At 42.3% G+C, this 8467-nt stretch overlaps 1 protein-coding gene and 1 pseudogene across 1 annotated transcript in view; both read left to right on the forward strand.

The window, feature by feature from the left end:
* Positions 1-650, forward strand: part of LOC112394807 (ARIH2 opposite strand lncRNA) — a 4224-nt gene extending 3574 nt beyond the window's left edge. Inside the window, 1 exon segment of the mRNA XM_024737741.1 lies at positions 415-650. The gene's annotated coding sequence lies outside the window, so the exon portion shown is untranslated.
* Positions 651-2985: 2335 nt separating this feature from the next.
* On the forward strand, positions 2986-3127 carry LOC112395243 (uncharacterized; annotated as a pseudogene).
* Positions 3128-8467: the final 5340 nt, after the last annotated feature.

Consider the following 8467-nt stretch of genomic DNA (forward strand, 5'->3'; position numbering starts at 1 on the left):
AAAAATCTTTACCTTTGTTCCTGTCATGAATAGGAAAGTTTCTGATATTTCACCAATAAATAATTTTGCTAAGAAAAATATGGTAGTTATGGGCTTACCTGGTGGTGCAGTGGTGGGGAGTCCGCCTGCCGATGCAGGGGACGCGGGTTCGTGCCCGGGTCCAGGAGGATTCCACGTGCTGCGGAGCGGCTGGGCCCATGAGCCATGGCCGCTGAGCCTGCGCGTCCGGAGCCTGTGCTCCGCAAACGGGAGAGGCCACAACAGTGAGAGGAACGCGTACCAAAAAAAAAATATATATATATATTTTTATATATATATGTATATATGGTAGTTACTAGTTTGCTTTAAAAAAAAGGTAGTTACTTTTTGTCTATTACAAGGGTGTTTACTTCAAATCTTTTTTTTTTTTTTTAGGTGAAGGAAAACGAAGAGAATTTACTGCCTTTAAAATAAATGATAATTTTTTTTCAAGTAAAAGGAAAATGATAACAGAGTGAAATCTGGAACTTTACAAATTAAGGAAGAGAAATTGGAATGATAAATATCTGCGTTAGTTTCCTAGGACTGCCATAACAAATTACTATAAACCTCGTAGCTTGAAACAACAGAACTTTATTCCCTCATACACTCAGCTTCTGGTTGCTCTAAGCCTAAGAATTTGTCCATTTCTTCTAGGTTGTCCATTTTATTGGCATATAGTTACTTGTAGTAATCTCTCATGATCCTTTGTATTTCTGCAGTGTCACTTGTTACTTCTCCTTTTTCATTGCTAATTCTGTTGATCTGGGTCTTCTTTTTTTCTTGATGAGTCTGGCTAATGGTTTATCAAATTTTGTTTATCATATCAAAGAACCAGCTTTTAGTTTTATTGATCTTTGCTATCTTTCCTTCATTTCTTTTTCATTTATTTCTGATCTGATCTTTATGATTTCTTTCCTTCTGCTAACTTTGGGGGGTTTTTTGTTGTTCTTCTTCTTTCTCTAATTGCTTTAGGTGTAATGTTAGGTTGTTTATTTGAGATTTTTCTTGTTCCTTGAGGTAGGATTGTATTGCTATAAACTTCCCTGTCAGAACTGTTTTTGCTACATCCCATAGGTTTTGGGCCACTGTGTTTTCATTGTCATTTGTTTCTAGGTATTTTTTGATTTCCTCTTTGATTTCTTCAGTGATCTCTTGGTTAATTAGTAGCGTATTGTTTAGCCTCCATGTGTTTGTATTTTTTACAGTTTTGTTTCCTGTAATTAATATCTAGTCTCATAGGGTTGTGGTTGGAAAATATACTTGATACTATTTCAATTTTCTTAAATTTACCAAGGCTTGATTTGTGACCCAAGATATGATCTATCCTGGAGAATGTTCCATGAGCTTGAGAAGAAATACACTTGAGAAGAAAGTGTATTCTGTTGTTTTTGGATGGAATGTCCTATAAACATAAATTAAGTCCATCTTGTTTAATGTGTCATTTAAAGCTCGTGTTTCCTTATTTATTTTCATTTTAGTTGATCTGTCCATTGGTGAAAGTAGGGTGTTAAAGTCCCCTACTATTATTGTGTTACTGTCAATTTCCCGTTTTATGGCTGTTAGCAGTTGCCTTATGTATTGAGGTGCTCCTATATTGGGTGCATATATATTTATAATTGTTATATCTTCTTCTTGGATTGATCCTTTGATCATTACGTAGTGTCCTTCCTTGTCTCTTGTAACATTCTTTATTTTAAAGTCTATTTTATCTGATATGAGTATTGCTACTCCAGCTTTCTTTTGATTTCCATTTTCATGGAATATATTTTTCCATCCCTTCACTTTCATTCTGTATGTGTCCCTAGGTCTGAAGTGGGTCTCTTGTAGACAGCATATATATGGGTCTTGTTTTTGTATCCATTCAGCAAGACTGTGTCTTTGGTTGGAGCATTTAATCCATTCACACTTAAGGTAGTTATCAATATGTATGTTCCTATTACCATCTTCTTAATTGTTTTTGGTTTGTTATTGTAGGTCTTTTCCTTCTCTTGTGTTTCCTGCCTAGAGAAGTTCCTTTAGCATTTGTTGTAAAGCTGGTATGGTGGTGCTGAATTCTCTTAGCTTTTGCTTGTCTGTAAAGGTTTTCTCCATCAAATCTGAATGAGATCCTTGCTGGGTAGAATAATCTCGGCTATAGTTTCTTCCCTTTCATCACTTTAAATATGTCCTGCCACTATTGGAAGACTCAATATTGTGAAAATGACTATACTACCCAAAGCAATCTACAGATTCAATGCAATCCTTATCAAATTACCAGTGGCATTTTTTACAGAACTAGAACAAAGAATCTTAAAATTTGTATGGAGACACAAAAGACCCCGAATAGCCAAAGAAGTCTTGAGGGAAAAAAAACGGAGCTGGAGGAATCAGACTCCCTGACTTCAGACTCTACTACAAAGCTACAGTAATCAAGACAATATAGTACTGGCACAAAAACAGGAATGTAGATCAATGGAACAGGATAAACCCACGCAGCTATGGTCAACTAATCTGTGACAAAGGAGGCAAGGATACACAATGGAGAAAAGACAGTCTCTTCAATAAGCGGTGCTAGGAAAACTGGACAGCTACATGTAAAAGAAAGAAATTAGAACACTCCCTAACACCATACACAAAAATAAACTCAAAATGGATTAGAGACCTAAATGTAAGACTGGACACTATAAAACTCTTAGAGGAAAACATAGGAAGAACACTCTTTGACATAAATCACAGCAAGATATTTTTTGATCCACCTCCTAGAGTAATGGAAATAAAAATAAACAAATGGGACCTAATGAAACTTAAAAGCTTTTGCAAAGCAAAGGAAACTACAAACAAAAAGAAACAGGTTGTCTGAAAAGACAACCCTCAGAATGGGAGAAAATATTTGCAAATGAATTAACAGACAAAAGATTAATCTCTAAAATACATAAACAGCTCATGCAGCTCAATATTAAAAAAAACAAACAACCCAATCCAAAAATGGGCAGAAGACCTAAATAGACATTTCTCCAAAGAAGATATACAGGGGCCCGGTGCACAATGGCTGCAAACAGCAGCCTCCTCAGTAGTGTATGCAGCCTGTTGCCTGTGTGGGTTGCCCTAAGGGACCTTGGAGACAGCCCTTTCCAGTGGACATTAATGACTGGCATGCTGTTCCCCAATGTAGGCTCCAGACAGGTATGCGTGGTGACTTTGGAAAGCCCCAGGGCACAGTGGCCAGGTTCCACATTGGCCAGGTCATAATGTCCATCTGCACCAAGCTGCACAACAAGGAGCATGTGATTGAGGCCCTCTGCAGGGCCAAGTCCAAGTTCCCTGGCCACCAGAATATCCACATCTCCAAGAAGTGGGGATTTACTAAGTTTAATGCAGATGAATTTGAAAACATGGTGGCAGAAAAGCAGCTCATTCCAGATGGGTGTGGGGTCAAGTACATGCTTAATCGTGGCCCCCTGGACAAATGGCGGGCCCTGCACTTGTGATAGGCTTAGCACCGCCCCCTCCCTACCCATGCCCACCAATAAACTCTACTTTCTCTTCCCTGAAAAAAAAAAAAAAAGACAAGAAGCACATGAAAAGCTGCTCAATATCACTAATTATTAGAGAAATGCAAATCAAAACTACAATGAGGTATCATCTCACACCAGTTAGAATGGGCATCATCAGAAAATCTACAAACAAATGCTGGAGAGAGTGTGGAGAAAAGGGAACCCTCTTGCACTGTTGATGGGAATGTAAATTGATACAGCCACTATGGAGAGCAGTATGGAGGTTCCTTAAAAAACTAAAAATAGAATTACCATATGACCCAACAATCCCACTACTGGGCATCTACCCAGAGAAAACCATAATTCAAAAAGATACATGCACCCCAATGTTCATTGCAGCACTATTTAAAATAGCCAGGTCATGGAAGCAACCTAAATGCCCATTGAAAGATGAATCGATAAAGAAGATGTGGTACATACATACAATGGAATATTAGTCATAAAAAGGAACAAAATTGGGGCTTCCCTGGTGGCACAGTGGTTGAGAGTTTGCCTGCTGATGCAGGGGACACGGGTTCGTGCCCCAGTCTGGGAGGATCCCGCGTGCCGCGGAGCGGCTGGGCCCGTGAGCCATGGCCACTGAGCCTGCGCGTCTGGAGCCTGTGCTCCGCAGCGGGAGAGGCCACAACAGTAAGAGGCCCGCATCCCGCAAAAAAAAAAAAAAAAAAAAGGGAACAAAATTGGGTCATTTGTAGAGACGTGGATGGATCTAGAGACTGTCATACAGAGTGAAGTAAGTCAGAAAGAGAAAAACAAATATCGTATATTAACGCATGTATGTGGAACCTAGAAAAATGGTACAGATGAACTGGTTTGCAGGGCAGAAATAGAGACACAGATGTAGAGAACAAATGTATGGACACCAAGGGGTGAAAGTGGCGGGGGTAGTGGTGGTGGTGGTGTGATGAATTGGGAGATTGGGATTGACATGTATACACTAACATGTATAAAATGGGTAACTAATAAGAACCTGCTGTATAAAAAAAAAATTCAAAAATTCGAAAAAAAAAGGAAATTGCTCATAAAAATAAATAATAAATAAATAAATATGTCCTGCCACTCCCTTCTGGCTTGCACAGTTTCTACTGAAAGATCAGCTGTTAACCTTATGGGGATTCCCTTTTATTTAATTTTTGATAGTTTGATTAATATGTGTCTTGGCGTTTTTCTCCTTGGATTTATCCTGTATGGGACTCTTCCTGGACTTGTGCTTCCTGGACTTGATTGACTATTTCCTTTCCCATATTAGGGAAGTTTTCAACTATAATCTCTTCAAATATTTTCTCAATCGCTTTCTTTTTCTCTTCTTCTTCTGGGACCCCTATAATTTGAATATTGGTGGGCTGAATGTTGTCCCAGAGGTCTCTGAGACTGTTCTCAATTATTTTCATTCTTTTTTCTTTATTTTGCTCTGCAGTAGTTATTTCCACTATTTTATCTTCCAGGTCACTTACCCGTTTTTCTGCCTCAGTTATTCTGCTATTGATTCCTTCTAGAGAATTTTTAATTTCATTTATTGTGTTGTTCATCATTGTTTGTTTCCTCTTTACTTCTTCTAGGTCTTTGTTAAAACACTTTTTATATTTTCTCCATTCTATTTCCAAGATTTTGGATCGTCTTTACTATGATTACTCTGAATTCTTTTTCAGGTAGACTGCCTATTTCCTCTTCATTTGTTAGGTCTGGTGGGTTTTTACCTTGCTCCTTCATCTGCTGCGTAACTTACTGTGTTTGGGGTCTCCTTTTCACAGGCTGCTGGTTCGTAGTTCCCATTGTTTTTGGTATCTGCCCCCAGTGGGTCAGTTTGGTTCAGTGGCTTGTGTAGGCTTCCTGGTGGAGCAGACTGGTGCCTATGTTCTGGTGGATGAGGCTGGATCTTGTCTTTCTGGTGGCCAGGATCGAGTGTGGTGGTGAGTTTTGGGGTGTCTGTAAGCTTATTATGATTTTAGGCACCTCTCTGCTAATGGGTGGGGTTGTGTTCCTGTCTTGCTAGTTATTTGGCATGGGGTGTCCAGCACTAGAACTTGCTGGTCGTTGAGTGAAGCTGGGTCTTAGCATTGAGACGGAGATCTCTGGGAGAGCTCTCGCCAGTTGATATTACGTGGGGCCTGGAGGTGCCTGGTGGTCAGGTGTCCTGAACTCAGCTCTCCCACCTCCGAGGCTCAGGCCTGACAGCCGGCTGGAGCACCAAGACCCTGTCAGCTACACGGCTCTAACATTATATCTAGTGGTAATGAAGACTAGAAGAGCTCTTCTGGAAACATTTGGCAGTTAAACATATACCTATCACATCTGGTTCCTAGGTACTTACTCAGGCTTAATTGTGAGAGGAGAGTGACTACCTCCTGCGCAGTAAGAAGGAATTTGGCAGGAGTTTGGGGATTGTTATATATCCTGTTTGTGTGGAGCTTACAAGAATCTGTGCATGTGTGGGAAATTCCCTGGCAGTCCAATGGTGAGGACTCCGCACTTTCACTGTTGAGGGTCCAGGTTTGATCTCTGGTTGGGGAACTCTGGAGAATCCAGCCTGGATGGGAATGGCTAGGCACCAGGGGCCACACACAAGTGGCTCTTCCTGGCAGAGGGCTCCAAAGGATAAGCGATGCTCATTGCAGCCCTCAGTGGATTGCAAAGGAGGACGGGGTTCAACTGGGAAAGCAGCGTTGTCACTCCCGGAGAAGACAACGGAGCGCCCTCAGGAGTTTTCTCTTCAATTCTCTGCTGTAGGCAGCCGAGCGGACTACTTCAAATCTTAAGTTTACAGTTTTATGTTCTTTTGCTTTTGGTTTTATTTTGTTTTTGGTAAGGAATGATGTTGAATACTACTGTTGCAGGTTGGACTTTCTGGAAGCAAATATTGAGATGGAGTTTGGGGAGCAAGATATTTATTAGGGACCAACATAAGTAAAGCGAAGCAGATTTATATATTTTTGTTTATTTATTGTTTGGCTGTGTTGGATCTTCGCTGCTGAGTGCGGGCTTTCTTTAGTTGTGATGAGTGGGGGCTACTCTTCATTGTGGTGCACGGGCTTCTCATTGCGGTGGCTTCTCTTGTTGCGGAGCACAGGCTCTAGGCGCACGGGCTTCAGTAGTTGTGGCACAGGGCTTCAGTAGTTGTAGCTCATAGGCTCTAGAGTGCAGGCTCAGTAGTTGTGGCACACGGGCTTAGTTGCTCTGCAGCGTGTAGGATCTTCCCAGACCAGGGCTTGAACCCGTGTCCCCTGCACTGGCAGGCGGATTCTTAACCACTGTGCCACCAGGGAAGCCCAAGCAGGTGGATTCTTTTTTTTGTTTGTTTGTTTGTTTTTTTTTTCAAGCAGGCGGATTCTTAACCACTGCACCACCAGGGAAGCCCGGGAAGCAGAATTAGGCAAAGGCAGAAGTTAAACTGTGTTGCAGCCCAATGAAGCTGCCGCCAACCTAGCAGAGAACACTGGAGTTAATATTGCCTGTCAGAGTGTCTAATACCAGGCCAGACTGGTCAGGCATTAAATCCCTACCTTGCTCAGTCACTGGGTGTGGGCTGTCTTGGGAAGGGTGTGACCTAAGGGGAGGCCCCTCTCATTCATGTTTGAGTCCTAGGGTCTAGGAACAAGGCTTCTCATATGAGGTCCAAGGATAGCTTCAGGTTCTCATGAAATTTATAGCAAACCTGGAGGTACATATGCATGTGTATGTTTTTCTGGGGAGAGGGTGCCAGGAATTCTCCACCCCCCAAATGGCTAAGAACCACAGGTTGGACAATGTCTAGCATATGGGCAACTTGGTATCCATCTCCTGCATCAGTGTGTTATGGAGTGGGGAGAGGAAGGATACTCTGTGCTGAAGGAGACAGGATATGTAAAAGCCTGGCTGTCGGCGGTGGAAGGTGAGTTAAGTAACAGGTCTGTGTGGTAAACCAGTAGAAGCTCAGTTTGCTCAGAGAGGAAGATACAGTCTAGGGAAAAATAAGGTTGAAGAAGTAAGGTAGCATGAAATTGTGAAAAACCTTGACTGCCCCTGAGCCACTTATATTTTATTCTGATGCAATGAGGAGCTGAAGAGGTTTTTTGGCCAGGGAATGACACATTCAGATTAAATTCAGATTAAATTTTTTCTTTTCTTTTCTTTTTGCGGTACACGGGCCTACTCACTGTTATGGCCTCTCCCATTGCGGAGCACAGGCTCCGGATGCACAGGCTCACGGGCCCATGGCTCACGGGCCCAGCCGCTCCGCGGCATGTGGGATCTTCCTGGACCAGGGCACGAACCCGCGTCCCCTACATTGGCAGGTGGACTCTCAACCACTACGCTACCAGGGAAGCCCATTCAGTTGAGTTTTATAGCTGTGTGTAAGGCTTATCAGATGAAGAAGCAGGAAGACCAATTGTTTAGTGGATTATCAGTTACCCTATGAGGATTTAATAGAAGCTGGTGAGCTTCAGTGGAGTCCACCTTCAAGTGTGTCGAGGTTTGCCAGGAGGATTTACCAGGTTTACCAGGAGGGTTTATCAGGAGGGCGGTTCTATAACAAACACCATCTCTTCCTGAAGCTGCAGATTGACTCTAAATTAGATCCTCTTCTGCAGCTGGAGTGCTACAAGTCACAAGTGAAGTAAACATGGTCCCATTACCATCGCCAATCCAGTGATGAGCACCAGGCTCAGTTAATGCCTTTACTGCCTCTCGTTGCACCACTGTAATTTTCCCTTAACTGGTCTCCCTGCTTCCATTCTCTCCCAAGACAAATTCATCCATCCAAAATAGATTTTCTAAAACAAACCTGATCATGTCAACACTGTGCTTAAAATTCTTCTATGGTTCCCCATCCCCATCTAGAAAAAGCCTGTAACACAGAGTAAACAGGCTTTTGGGCCTTGCCCCAGCCTCCTTGCCTTCCACTCCCCTTCCACTCCCCTGGTGCCTTCTGCACC

Source organism: Neophocaena asiaeorientalis, unplaced genomic scaffold (assembly GCF_003031525.2).
Source record: "Neophocaena asiaeorientalis asiaeorientalis breed wild unplaced genomic scaffold, Neophocaena_asiaeorientalis_V1.1 scaffold680, whole genome shotgun sequence".
In the NCBI taxonomy this organism is placed as follows: Eukaryota; Metazoa; Chordata; class Mammalia; order Artiodactyla; family Phocoenidae; genus Neophocaena; species Neophocaena asiaeorientalis.